General features: G+C 44.7%; 1 pseudogene; it reads right to left on the reverse strand.

The window, feature by feature from the left end:
• Positions 1 to 225: 225 nt before the first annotated feature.
• The window catches only part of LOC100717650 (NXPE family member 3-like), a 39,642-nt pseudogene continuing 24,540 nt past the window's right edge, over positions 226 to 15,327 (reverse strand).

Below are 15,327 nucleotides of genomic sequence, written 5' to 3' on the forward strand. Positions count from 1 at the left end.
CCTTGAGCTGTGAAGATGAGAAAAGGGATTATATTATTTGGATTACAATATGCAATGTTTGATTTACAGTAACCAGGCTTCCTTCTCTCTTGACTGTAGGAGTTAAACGCCTATGAAGAAAATTGTAAAAACAAAGAAGGGAATTTACAAGAATGCATGTAAAGTATGCGCTCGTTTATATAACAAATTACAGATTTATTGATGTACTGCAAGACAGGTTGAGGAAAAGATGGTCACCCAAATGTTGAGAATTTAGCGAGGTGGTAAACCCTGAGTCCTCCTCTTTTCACAGTCACTGTTCCATCCTTCCTCTTCCCAGGACCTGTGGCCAGGCCCCAGGCAAGCTGTGATCGCAGTCCCAGGGCACCCGGAGCGCTTAGGTGGGACAGATGAAGGAGAGGAGTAGGTCCACCTCATTGCTGACAATGAGCTTCACTGGGTGGATGTTGTCTGGCAGGGCCAGGCTGGAAGTCATTTCCCAGGCATCAACAAAGGCCACGCGGAGATCAGAAAAGGCAGCTCGAAGCAGGCGGTTCACCTGCAGGGTGAGCCAGTGACTGCCATACACAGACTTGTAGCCAGTATTGGCTAGTTTGATGACCACAAGAGTACTGGGTGCCCGGAACAGCAGGGCCATCACAGCTGCCCGAATCCCTGCCAGACGTTGCACAAATATGGAGGGGGGGAAGGTGGGGAAGTGGGCTCCCAAGCCCAGCACAACCACGGTGTGGGGACCCCCTGCCAGGCCTGTCAGCTCCCTGACCACTGAGTGCAGGGAGGCCCCTTGTGTGCGGAGAGTGCGCAGGGGCCAGCTGTGGGCCCGCCAGTGTAGCACTATGCCCATAATGGTGTCCACAGCCATCAGGGGCCCCGCATGATATGTGGCATGGAGATCCACAGGCTTCAGCGCTGTTGGGAGATGAGAGTGAGGATCAGGAGTTGATATTGGGTAATATTTCCTCAATTGAAAATACAAAAATGCTCTAGCATCTCTTTGTTTGCATATGAACATACTGTGGCCAGGGGATCCGCTCCCTAATCTAGGATATTGTCCATGACTCCTGGATCCCCAGTGAGAAGGCTTTTCTTTGGTCCTCAGCCTCCCAGCTGCCAGCATTTTGTCTCATTCATTGTCCTGTACAAACTCTCCTTTCTTAGTTGTTACTCTTTGCAATCTGCTGACTGAGCCATCCAACTCAGGTTCACCCATTGGCTTCCTTCAGTCACCCACTGGATGGGATACATCCAAGCTAGAAACTCATCATCAAGTTTGTGTTCTTGTGCCATGGTGGCCAGGTTAGGACACTAGTGGCACCTGAGATCCAGCCTGTTCTCTCCCACACTAGAGGAGGCCCCCTCTTTGCACAGATTTGCTGCATTAATGTTCTCCCACGTGTTATAAGATCATGTTGGCCCCAAGAGGAATGTTATTGATTCACAGCAAGGCTGCATATCATGCAGAGAGGCTCTGATTTTGCCAACCTACTGTCTTGGGCTTCTGTTTATCTTTAGAAACATCTCTTTCTTGGGAAACTAATCCAGTCCATGAGAAGAATTGTTCAAAAGTGACTCCACCAGGTTACTCATTTTTTTTCATTGCTTGTTTTTGAGACATGGCATCACTATGTCCAGACTGCTCTTGAACTCAGTATGTAGCTCAGGCTGGTCTCAACCTTGCAGCGATACTCCTGCCTCAGTCTCCCAGTGCTGGGATTACAAACATGTGCCACCTACTAGCCTGCTTGGCATTGCTTCAATATTGAAATACCAGTCTTCCCTTCCTACCAGAAAGAGGAGCTGCATCCACACTGGGAGGCTGGAGGCTTTAGTCCCATGGAAAGAAAGTAGACAACAACGCAATAGCCCAAAATGGGGCAGCTGGTTTCGGGAAAACTCCTGTAAACACAGATGGCCACCTCTAGACTATTTTGTACTGGGAAATCCCCTGACAGGCTGTTTTCACACTTGTAGGTAGGAATGGAGAAGCCTGATGTACTCCAAGCACTCAGGAGGCTGAGGCAGAAGGATTGCTGTAACTGTGAGGCCAATGTGGGCTAAAAAACGAGTTCAAGACCAGCTTGAACAGCATAGTCAGATGCTATCTCCAAAAAGGAGCAGGACAAGCAGTGTGGTAGTGCAGGAGAAAAGTTTCCCCTCTATGAGAATAGACTTACCCTGTGGGGCCCACACACTGCTCTTTCTGTCGGGTGATGGGAGGACAGAGAAGGGAGTTGAGTGCTCGTTTCCTTTCTTGTCTTTCTCATCCTCAGCTCTCAGGATAGCTCTTTTACCGATAAGACCTCTGCCTTAATCCATGCTATGTCATATTGTGGGATTTGCTCTAAACTCTGCTTTATGAGAGGTAGAAACTCAGTTTGTAGGACGCTCTTGCCACTGTATCTTTTGTTCCCAAAGGAATAAGTATCAAAACTCTGTCTGAAGCTCAACCATCTCATTTCAACATCAGTCCCATGTCCTCAAATACCTCCTCCACTGGTTCACTGAGAAGCCCTCTCCCACCTCTTGAACCCGGCGGGAGGGAGTGTGCAGTAGATAGACTGTCTTCATGCACTCCTTTGCCATGCTGCCATCCCAGTACCCCAGTGACACCATTCTGAGCCCACTTTATGGTTGTGCAGCGTCAGTCAGTCACCTCCTTTCACTCCAAACCAATCAGTCAGCAGTCACCATTGCTTTCTCCAGCATCTTCCTTCACTCTGGACACTATTTCTTTACCAGTGTAGCCTCACTTTACCATTGTCCTTTCTCTTTCTTTGCAATCTGCCCCCAAACATGAAAATGCTACCTTAAACATTAACCTCCAAAGCTTGATTTCTCTGCATTTTCCCTTAAATTCCAACTCCATCTCTTCAGTATCCCCCCAACAAATCCTCCTTTCCAGCCACAGCTGTATACACACCTGCCATCTTATAATTATGAGCTCCCTAATCTGAAACTTCATGGCTGAGATGATGAGGACTCTGAGCACCATGTTTCCCAGCCTCTCCCTGCCCCAAATCCTGTCACTCTCATGAAAGCCAATTCTGCCCCATGGATGTAATTTTCTGCCTTCTTTCAGCCCTCGCTCTCCTCTTCCTCTCTGAGTTGTTCTGGTGGGGGACTGGAATACTCGCAGTACTCACAGGGCACGGTATCACGCAGATACTCCCACCACTGCCGAAGCGTGGAGTCCCCCATCATGTGGACGATGTGGCCAGCCAGGCAGCCCACGATGCTCTCTGCTGTGGGGAAGGAGCGGCTGGAGCAGGCCAGCGAGTACCAGACATTTCCATGGTAGAAGCCAGAGGGCTTTGGGACTGGGATCCCAGGGTAGCACGGCTGTTCAGGAGGCAGAACTGCAACAGAGCAATCACTGGGTACAAGAGACTGTTTAGTCATGAAATGAGTACTGCCCTTTCTTCAAGTCCCAGTGCCACTTACCCAGCTTCCTGTTCCTTTTCTTGGATACATGGACTGGGCCAATACCCTGCGGGAGGACCTGGTCTGTCAGGTTCCTAAAGAGAAACCAACCAGAAGTGTGTGAGCAGAACTCAGATTGAGGCAATAGGGGTCTTTGGAAGAAAGGAGGTTCTCAAATTCAAAGGCTACTTTCCCATCTACAGAAACCTTGAAGACAGGCTTGGAGGCAGAAGATGAGTTGGGAAGCTACTTAACGTTCCAGCATTTATTTCCTTCATGAGTGCACAAAGCAGAATTGTTTAAAACATATCCAGGAGGCCAAGTGTGTTGGCACACACCTGCAATCCCAGCACTCGGGAGGCTAAAGCAAGGGGACTGTCATGAATTTTAGGCCAGCCTGGGCTACACAGTGGTTCAAGGCCACCGTTCACTGCACAGCAAGGACTTAAGTTTTATGCACGTGAGGCAAAGCCAACAGAACAGAAGATAATTCTTATAAAAAGACAGTTGTGACTTGTAGTTCCCAAGAGGAAAGGACACTGCATGCCAAACAAGGCAACAGAGGGAAGCACTAGGGACAGAGGAGCAGAAGAAAAAGCATGAGCAAGGTCCTTATTGAAGTCCTCTCAAAGAGGAAACAGAGGAAACAGCTGAGAAGGTCTAAGACTGGCGAGTTTGAATACTTTTAACAGGCTCTGGGCTATAAGTGGTGTCCCTTAGTCACTGGGCATCACAGTGAGTTTAACGCCAGCTTGAACTTCATAGTGAGGCCCTGTCTCTAAAAAGAGCAGCAGCAGCAGCAACAACAATAACTCACGCACATGATACAAAAAAGATGCCTGGAGCCTTCTGTGAGAAGTGCTGACTCTCCTCCTTTCACTAAGCCCACTCCAGTTGAGTTTCCTGCTTTCCACTTCACTCTCCTGTTGTTGTTTTAAATAATTCTCCCTCTTTATTTGGAGCACATAGAGTCAGACCTCGGTCATGTTCTACAGTTACATTTGTTCCTTTGGTGGTTTCACTGCGCCTCCTGACCTCCACATTTTTCTTGCTAGTTCCGCCTCCTCTGCCTAATTTATAGATTTTTGTATCTGAGAGTCTGCTCAGCATCTCTCCACAATGTCTAATACACACGATCAAGCCTAGATCCCCCAGTCTCCACTCCCACCTGCTTTGCCGATAGTTTGCCCCATTTCGGCTGATGACAACTCCATCCTTCCAGGTAGACAGATGTAACCATCTGTAAGTCCTAAATCTCTCTCTCTCCCTGTCCCTGAGTCTGTCTCTCTCCTCTTCTTCTTCCTTCTTCCTCCTTCTCTCTCTCTCTTTGACACATTCTACATGTTGTCTCTCAGGTAATTCGGTGGTTTCTGCCTTTAGAATATATATAAAAATGGACCATTTTAGCTATACGTGTGCTACTGCAACTTGAGTCTAAAGCATCTCATTTCTTGCCTAGTTGCTGAGGAACCTCCAAGTTCCAGGTCTGCAGGCTTCCTCCTTAACCTGAACCAGTAACACTCATTCTTAATTTTGCTTCCTTTTTTTGGTCCCAGTCCCGGGGATTGAACCCAGGGCCTTTATGTGAGTTATGTCTTTGGCCCTTTCAAATTGTCTTTAAATTTTGAGACACACTCTCACAAGTCATTGATTTTCTCAGGCTGATTTGCTCAGAAACTTGCAGTCTGGCTGCCTCAGCCTCTCAGAACACAGGGATTATAGATGTGTACCAGCATACCTGGCTTGTCCTTTATATTTTTAACTTTCTATGTCATATGTCTCTTAATATTCTGTATAACTTACAGATTGTTTTTCTTATTTACCATCCCTTCCTCTTGTCATATGAAAAATTAAGAGGTCCACAGAGAATACCTGTCCACCAAGAGCCCTCTGAACCACATAGGACTGGACAGAGGGTACTTTGAGAAGACCAGTGTGAACAGAGGACCAAGGAAGGACTCCTGAGATTGAGGTGGTTCTTTGCAGGGCCGTAGGCGACCGATCCCTTTGCCTCTTACTTTGCCACCGCAGAGTCTTCAGAATTGGGTAACAGTTGACATCAAGAAAACAATTGGCTTTCGGATCACAAATTCACGTCCAGTGCATATTCGTCACTCCTGTGGCCATCTGATAACTGCCTATTAGCTGCTACAGAGCTGGGCCGCCTCCCAGCCTTCTCCTAGCCCCGGGCCTCCAGCACCAAGGACAGCGTCCTGAACAGAGGAGGGTGGTGCTCAAAGGCAACTGGAAAAGCTGACAAAGCTGGCTGCTTACCATTGCATTCTAAGCACTTTGCATACCTTAGCTCATTTGTTTCCTACCACAAGGGCTACAACATCGGTATTGTTATCATCTCCTTTACAAAGGAGAGGGAAAGACACTAAGATGCAGAAATGTTAATTTACTTAACCTTGAGTAATTAGAGATGATATAAATAGCAACTGACGAACAGTACCAGAGCAGTAAGGCTTCAGACTCAAGCAATCTAGCTCCAGAGACGCTGGACGTTACCCCCCCATTGCGTGCTCAGTGCCTCCTGCATTGAGACAAAGGTTTGCCTACTGACCGTGGTCAAACATTGCACATCATCCGTGAGCCATCATGAACACTTGAAGAAAGCAGGGATGCTATTATGTACAGCCAGAGCTTGTCTTTCTTGTCAGTGAGACACAATATGCAACACCCTCAATTTAGAGAAGGAGAGCTTCAGTTGGGCTTACGGTTTCAGCTCTCAGTCAGCTGACTCCAGGGCAGAAAAAGGATGGCAAAGGAGCACAGTGGAAAAACGGTGCTCAGCCCATGGCAGCCAGGGAGCGAGACGGAGAGAAGGAAGAATCTAGGATGAGAACGCACCATTCCAGGTCGCTCCCCCAGTGATCCACCCCAACGAGGCAGTGGATGAATCAGAACCCCCATGATCCAATTGCCTTCCAAAGACACAAGCCTCTGCATCCACTTTAGATCAAAACATAACGCCTGCTATAGGTGCTCAGAAAGTGTTTCATACATACAAAGAGATGAATGATGAGCATAGGAGTTCAGTCAGGATAACCACAGAAGCTGGGGTGGTGGTGCACACCTGTAATCCCAGCACTTAGGGGGCTGAGGCAGGAGGAGCTTTAGAAGTCTGAGACCAGCCTGGGCTGCAAAGTGAGTTCAAGATCAGCCTGAATTGCATAACAAAACCTTGTCTAAAAAAGGACCAAAATAATAATATTGATAATAATAATAATATTATTATTGTTATTATTATTCATGGAGACCATGAGTCAGGGATGGCTTAGGTATTCTGATGATACCAGGTTTCTTTCCTTCTCTTTCCCGGGAAGTGAGTCTCTTTAGTTAAGAATCTGAGAATAACGAGTGACAGCTTAGTTAATTCATTCTTTCTCTTGCCTGAAATCTTCTCCAACTCAGTCTACTGTCACAATATAAAACAATGTCTATGTATCTGTAGGGTTACACCACACAAGCCTCAGGATTTCTGATTTTAGGACACAAGGTGAAAATGTGGAACAGTATTTTCCTGTGGCCTGAGCAATGCTGCTCAGAGTAGTATGGTTTGAATCCTGCATACGAGATGTAACTGTGACTCATAAAAGGCTTTTTGTGTGTGTCTTTGTGACATATGGGGCCCTCTAATGTATAGGAATCCACTTGCTGGAAATTAAAGGAAAAACTGTTGGTCATGGTGGAACAAGTCTATAATTCCAGCCTGCTGAAAGGCTGAGGCAGAAGTCAAGTTTCAGCCCAGCATGGGCAACCTAGCAACTTAGCAATACTCTATCTCAAAATAAAATTTTTTTAAAAAAATTAGGGTTGGGCCAGGGATTTAGCTCAGTGGCACAAACACCTGCCTGGCAAGCATAAAGTGGTGACTGCAGTCCTTAGTACAAAAATAAAAGAGTTAGGGTTGTAGTTCAGTGTGAAGATCTTCAATTCAATTCCTAGTACTCCAATAAATAAATAAATAACCAACCACATGACAATTTTGCAGACATGACATTCCTACCATGCCAGCAGGGCATCTTCGTATGGTGTGGTCACTTTCCAGTATCGTCCAGCTGAATGTCCTACCAGTGAGTCACAGGACAGGGTCTGGGGCTGGGCACAGAACCAGAGTTCACCAGAATCTTCATCCTTGTAGTAACAGATATCCTCTTTCTCCCCAAACAACAAGAGGTTCGTATTTCAAGTCATGTTTTCTTCATATCCTCTGGGTCCTCGGAAATAGCCTGTGAAATCGACTGTGGCCCCTTCTTCTCTCCAGATTCTCCGTAGAACTTCAACTGCCTCCCTGGAGTGGATCAGCCGCACTTGCACCTGGGCCATCCCGGCCCAAAGCAGGGGAAAGGACAGGAGGTATATGCCGTTCTCCAGGTCCCGGACATCCCCAAGGACCCCACTATGCAGAGAGGGACCCAGCAGCTGTGCCCTAAACAGATCTCCACCGTGAGTCTTGGGTCTGCCCTCGTGGTCCCTGGCCACAAGGACAGCCTCTAGGTAGCCTCCCAGGGTGTAACTGGTCTGGGTAAGACCCCTCAGGTGGTAGGTGGAGGTCTTGGCATTGTGGAGGCCAAAATGTCCCTTTTATGTCCCGGAGTCAGAGGCCAATACAAAAGATGAGTCTGCTTGACAAGTGTCCTAGAGAGAAATCCGGAGGATTTGTTTGCAGGACGGGGTGCTGGGGGCAGAGGGGCGGTGCTTTCAGTCCAAGAGATCCTGAAGTACAAGATCTGTAGACAGAGAAAAAGAGCTTGTCAATGGTGTATTTCACTTCATTTTCGTTTTGGGACAGAGATTTCAGTATACGAAGCTTAGCTGTCCAATGCCTGGTGGCCATGGTGCCTTATGCTTCCTTTGACTTAGAGTATGGAGTCTTAGAAGAGAACATACACATCTGTAGACCCCATCCCATGTTTAAAATCATATGTCTGTGAGTTTTTCTAAATCTCACAGAAAGAACTTCTGGCCCTGGGTAGCTTTTGCCTCACTACTTGCACACATTCCTGCTACCGCCAGAGGGCAGCCTAGGCTGGGATCCAATGCCCAGCCTCCCTCACTTGCTCAGCCCTTTACAAAGGATTTACATTAATAATCTTAAAAGAGCAGTACCCTGCAGATAGGTCTCAGTTTTTGTTACCTTCGTCTTGTGGTTCTAAGGATTGAATTGAGGACCATCTTAACTGAGCTTTTAAATTTATTATTTACTTATTTTCTGAAACAAGATCTTGTGATGTAGCCCAAACTGACCATGAACTTGCGATGTTCTTTCTGTCTCTGTCTCCCAAGTGCTGGGATGACAGGCATTGTCAACCACACCAGCTTTATTGTTTTGGAAACAGAGCCTCCATAAATTCCTAATTGCACATCCTGGTGTGAATTTGAGATCCTCCTCTCTTAGCCTTTCAGAGCTGCAGTTATGGATGTGTACACCTGATTATATTTTTGTTGCTTGAACCACCCAGTTTATGGTGTTTTTTATGACAACCTGAGCAAAATAATATAACTTTGTTCTGCAAAAATATTTGTGCAGGGTGTAGAACTTTGTGATAGAATTTTCAGCGTGGAACGGTACCATCCGATAGGATTTTGGTGTGGCTGAAAAGATAAGAAGTATGAAATAAAAGAGACCTTTATTTTAAGACTGTGGGGAGTGACTCCATGACTCCCCGGGGTCTGGCATTCTCTCTGCAAGGCATGTGGTGTGGGGGCACACATGTAGCTTAGGTTTGAGTTGGTACCTAAGGGGCATTAGTGATGCACAGGTAGCCAACTGGTATTCATTTTGTGCCACAGGTAAATTGCCTAGGGGCGGGAAAGCTGACCTCAAGATAGAGCCCTTGGTTTGGCCTCCCAGGCTACCGTGTCCCATGTGGGGAAAAATCCTTTCATTCCTGTCTTTTGATTATTAGGAAAAAGGGCGAAGATTTTCTTTCTTTTACTGATTCTTGCTGAAAGGGGGCACTGTACTGGGGTTTAGGAGTCTCAACGAGATGACAGTTGACACCCATGTAGTAAGCTGGTGCCAGGTGTTTTAACCAGGACAACTTTTTCACGGTGAATGCCTGTATGTTAGACTGGAAAAACAAAGAGACAAGATGTTATGAGGAGGCATGGCACTATCATATTTAAGGACCCAAGTGAGGTAGAAGGAAAGGTGCCTTTGATTTGGATATGTCATTTTATCAGGACTATGTTGAGGTAGAATCATTGCCACGGTAAGGTAAAATTCTGAAAAATAAGTGTGGGGTTATCAGAGGTGATTATTCCCCCATCTGAAAGGGTAAAAGTTAAGAGGGTAAGTAGGTGAGGCTTGTCTCTGGTATGCATGATGTGGGAGTCTTTAGGAAAGACTGTTGAGAGTTCTGCTGTAAAAAGCATAAGAAATTAGGAACCAAATTGGATATCAAAATTGACAGCCTGAGAGCTGTGGCTGTGAGGCCTTGGTGAGGTGAAGACGAGTGGGCAAAAGATGGTTAGATCGAGGGCTGGAAGGGCACCACTTAGCCTGAGTGATGTGAAACTAGGATGACAGTCTAGCAACTTTGACCACTGCTGAGGTTGCCAAGAAGAACAGGTTTGGGCTGCTCTAACTTGGTTGTAGTCCTTGTGATGATTTGTTGTAACAGGACTTTAGTATGTATATCAGCAGTCTCCCTGGTTGTGGGAAAGGCCTTTATGTATCCTGAAAAAGTATAAACAAAGGTGAGAAGATAAAATTTATCTGTTAATCTTGACCAGGGTTGTCTGAGAAATTGGTGAATAAGAACGGAAGGGGGTGCTGTATATCTCTGAGGAGAGGTTTATTAGCGATAACAGGTGTAAGCTTTTGAGGCCTCAGTGTCTGGGTCAGTCTGCATAAACACAAAGGAATAAAAAGGTATTTTTAAGATTTAGAACTGTAAAGTGAGTGGTGGAGGGCAGGATTTGAGAGCGTGGTATAAGGGTTTGGCATCACTGGGTGGACTGGGGTAACAACAGCACTATTGAGTATCTCAAGATCTTGTAGTAGAGGGCAAGACCCATCAGGCTTGAGTACCAGGAGAATAGAAGTATTATAAGCTGAATGGGTAGGTTTAAGAAAACCATTGTCTAAAAGGCACTTAACTATAGGTTTAAGTCCTTGTAAATGTTTGGAAGCCATGGGATATTGAGGAACACAAGGAAAAATTGAAGGGTCAGACAGAGAAGAAGCAGTCTGGAATCTGCACAAAATAGGCCCTGTTTGTATAGGCTGCATGGGTTGGCCATCAATAGCCCCTATAGAGACTGAGGACTCAATATAGCAGCCTGGAAGCTCAGGAAGAAACTTATACATGGCCTCTATGTCCACAAGTATAGAGAATGTCTTACCTGAGACTTCTAGTGGGATTTGGGACTCTGAGATGGACACCCTAATGGGAGCTTTGGGCCCTGAGCCCTGTCAGACTTTAGCAGCAAGTTTAGCAGATCTGTCAGCGATGAATCTGGAAGTGTTGGCATTTCCTGTGAGGGCTAAAAGTTAGGATGGCTTACCCACTCTCTGGTGGCTAGGACAGTCCAATAACCCTGGGGTAACTTTTCAAAGGAATGCTAAGATGGGGCACTCTCTTGCCCAATGTCCTTCTGCTGCTTTGAGGCATGGTCCAGGGTGGAGGGGCTCAGACAGCTCCACCCTGTGTCCGTTTACCTGTCTTAGAACTCCAAGTGTTACTACTAAAAGATCAGATTGTTATTTTTTATTTCTGTGGTTGAAAACAAGAAAAGACATAGTAAGAAGGTCTCTGTGGGGTTTGAGGGCCAAGTTTAGCCTGTTGTCTTGGGATCTGGTCTACAGTAGAAGGTGTCTGTAGAATTAAGTAAGTATTCAGGAGTCAAATAATACAATCAACAGGGTATTTATAACTTTAGTAATGGCTTCCCATAAGGAGAACAAAGTGTAGGGAATTTTAGAAACTGATATGTCACTTATGTCATATATAAGTATTTCTTTATGTTATTAAAATGTCTAAAGCCATCTGATTTTTGGAGTATGGCCTGTTTTATTAATTTTTACCTTTGTATTAAGGAGAGAGATCAGCTACGATGTCACTTAACCTCAGTTGAATACAGTGAATTATGGCTTGGCAGAGGGCAGAGCCAGGGCAGGCAGACAGGCTGGAAAGGCTCAAGCCTGGCCTCTGTTTAAGTGTTAGTCTTGTGGTTTTGCATCACATAACCTTTTTTCTGGAAAAGATCCAGTGGTTTCCAGCAAAAGGAATTTATAATTACCTTTTAATTTCAGTTGTTAAACATCTAAGAGTTTGGTATAATACAGGCAGCAGTAAGCTTAACATAGAACATTAAATGGCTATCAACCATTAGCATTTTAACATTTGAACGCTGAAGAAATTTGTGACACATATCTAAGCATATGTCTGGATCTGAAAGAAAACATTTGTCATGGCTGGACCACAAGAAAATGACAGCAGAAACTTTTTCCCTAGACGGGACACTGTAGTAGGGAGGTGGAACCAAGGGGCTCTATCTTGAGGTCAGCTTTCCTGCCCTTAGGCAATTTACCTGTGGCACCAAATGAATACCGATGGGCCTCCTGTGCATCACTAATGCCCCTTAGGCAACACCCTAAACCTAACCTCCATGTATGCCCCCACACCACATATCTGGCGGAGAGAATGCCAGATCCCGGATGGTCATGGGGTCTCTCCTCACGTTCTTAAAATAAAGGTAACTTTTGTTTCATACTTACCTTTTCAGCTGTGCTAAAATCCTATTGGATGGTTCCCTTCCGTGCCAAAATCTATCACTTTGGAGGTAAACATCATTCTACTTTCTTCTGGCCTCTTCAACTGTTAGATATATATCAGCTGTCAGGGACCTCATTCCTTTGGAGGAAACTTGACACTTTCTCCTTACCTGTTTTTTAAAATCTTTAAAAAATGACATGTCTAGATCATGACCTCTTTTTGGTAACTTTTCTGGGGATTCCTCGAGTTTTTGACCCTAAGATTAGGTGTCTAGCAGCTGAGGACATAGCTCAGGGATGAAGAGCAGGTGCTTAGTGTGCACAGGCCTTGGGTTCAATACCAGCACCAGAGAGAGAGACAGAGAGACAGACAGACAGACAGACAGACAGACAGACAGACACATGTTGCAGGCAGCCAAGTTAATCTGAAATATTATAGTCAGAGAGGCAGGACTAGGTCCTCAAAGAACCAGGGCAGAAGTCCACATAGTTTGCAACTCTGGAGGAGACAGACACCTCCTGCTGTGGGCCAGGCCTCAAGATAAAGGATCAGCCTAATGCATGTACATCCTAAAGACTGGTATTCTAATTAGTTCCCCATCACTCTGGAATCCCTATCCCATCCTTTTAGGGTAAAGGTCACAGCTCCAAGAATGCCCACTTCCTATGTGACTTGCTTTCCCATTTGTCCCTAATGTAATCAATTTTACATGAAGTATTGATCTTCTGGCTAACTATAGTTATGTCCCACCTTATGCCTATCTGCTTTGTGAGTTCCCACTCTCCTGCTGCCTTAATCCCATGGTTTTCCTCCTTAAAAGTCGGTAGAAAAGACAGAACCCTAGGCAACCTAATTGGGTCCCCTTCAGTCTCTCTCTCTCTCTGACAGAAGCTTTCTTTCTCTCAATGAATATATTCTACTCTTCACCTCCGTTATTGCTAAAATTCATTCCTTGATTTTAGAGAACACAAGCTCGTGGACACAGTAGGTTGGGAGTTTCATTCCCCTATATCATATGGAGGTCCCACTGAGATCACTGGACAGAGGTAAGAGTTTGCTTTTGCTTCATACACTCTGGATTGGGAGTCATTTAGGTAACAAATTTTTATGCTTAAATTTTGCCTTGTCTTTGCCAGTTGTTTATAACTACTTGTGATAATTGCTTACTATTTGCCCATTGTTTTTAACTGCTTTGTCTCATATAGTTTTATTAAAATAATATAGGTCTAAGTTAAATTTATAAGTTCTATTTCTTTAATGGTATATTATTATTTGTTCTTGTACAAGTTAAATTTAAATTGGTTGATAAAGTTAGTGGTACTCCTTGCTTGACTATATTTAGACAACAGCACTAGAGAAAGACTTTAGAAAACCTCTGACCGGCTTAAATATAAAGTTCTGCAAAATATTCTCTTAAATGAAAATCTAGCTCATTGTTATAAAATATACATGCCTACAAAACCTGAGACTCCCCCATTTAAGCAGCACTAGGCTGGTGGCTGGTCTTAAGACATGGAGGACAGGTTTCACAGAGACAGACTGGCTCTGATCCTCCTCTGTACTCCAGAGGAAATGTCAGGCCTTTTCTGCCTCAGTGTCTCACCTTTGTCATCTACCCATTTCCCACTTTCTACTTTCCTTATAGAGGCATGTAAAGTCAGAAAGAACTCTAGACTATTCAAATCTTTTGTTTCTTAGTTAAGGCCATTGAAAATGAGCATTTGCTAATGCTGAAGACAGGGAAGTCATCGTAGATGAAAGGCACATACCCCATCACTGGGTCATATGAGACATTGATCGGCATTGTGTCTGTCCAGGAGAACGCACATAATAACCATGTCCCAGGTTAGTGTTCTGGGCAAATCTCCTTTGCAGATTAAACTTGAGACTCAGTGGGGAGACCTGGCTTGCATGTGACAGAGGAAGAAGCTATCCCCAAAAGCAACACAGGTGGGACCTAAACATATTAGCATAAAGAGGCTCTCCAATCTCTCATGTTGTGGACTTTAATACCTTCATTGTAAATGCAAATGTTTATGTAAATGCCTAGAGTAGTGGGCACTAATCTTGCTCAGGCTTTTAACTATCTCTTATAGAATTTTGACAAACAGTGGTTACTCTGCCAGCTAATGAATCACTCTTATAGCAGCTGCCACCCTCAAAAGGCAGAGGACAAGTTCCCCAGCATCTGTTTGGTGAGTCCCTATTGAGCCAGTGGCCAACGGAGTGGATGGAATGTTGACCAGACAGATACCTAGATTCCTTTGTGGAGACTGACTCATCTCTGGTTATCCAAGCCGATTGAAACAAAGAACTGTGGGTTCCTGGCCAGGATGACTCTCTGGTGGACACCCAAAGTTCCTCAGTGAAGATTTGCTCATGACCACTGAAAATCTCCACTTTTCTATCTTATTTCCATACTTTTCAGTGGATTTTCAGATCACTTAGACTACCTTCCTCCACCTTCAGAGATATTGTTTACATTTCACTGCAAGTAGTAAGAAAGGATTTACATTTGGTCTTACATATATTAATTAAGGGTAAATAGGCTTTTCTTTTCTGTGTGCCTAGGAAATTGATGTGCCTTTTGCTACTATAAACTAAGACTGCTAGATTTATAAATTTAACCATAGTGGAAAGAACACCTACAAACTGGGGAAAAAAAATCTTAGTGTATTGTCTGTCAGACAAAGGACTTTTGTCTAAAACATATAAAGAATTTTTAAAAATCAGACCCCCAAAATTCAAGGAAGCAATCCAAACATGGGCATCTGAGATGAATACACAATTCTCAGATGAAGAATTACAAATGGCAAATAAATACATGAAAAAATGTTCATCATCTCTACTCATTAGAGAAATGCAAATTAAAATAACACTGAGATTCCACCTCACTCCAGAAAGAATGGCCAGAATCAAGAAAACTACCAACAACAAACACTGCAGAGGAGAAAGGAACTCTCCTGCATGGTTGGTGGGAGTGTAGACTGGTGCAACCATTGTGGAGATCAGTCTGGAGATTTCTCAGAAAGCTGGGATTGGAATTCCCATTGGACCCAGCTATTCCACTTCTAGGCATATTCCCAGAAGAACTGAAAACATCATACCACAGTGAAATATGTGCATGCATGTTTATAGCAGCATAATTTATAATAGCCAGATCTTGGAAACAACCTAC

Source organism: Cavia porcellus, unplaced genomic scaffold (genome assembly GCF_034190915.1).
Source record: "Cavia porcellus strain 051 isolate PalLab524CR breed Dunkin Hartley unplaced genomic scaffold, mCavPor4.1 scaffold_23, whole genome shotgun sequence".
NCBI lineage: Eukaryota > Metazoa > Chordata > Mammalia > Rodentia > Caviidae > Cavia > Cavia porcellus.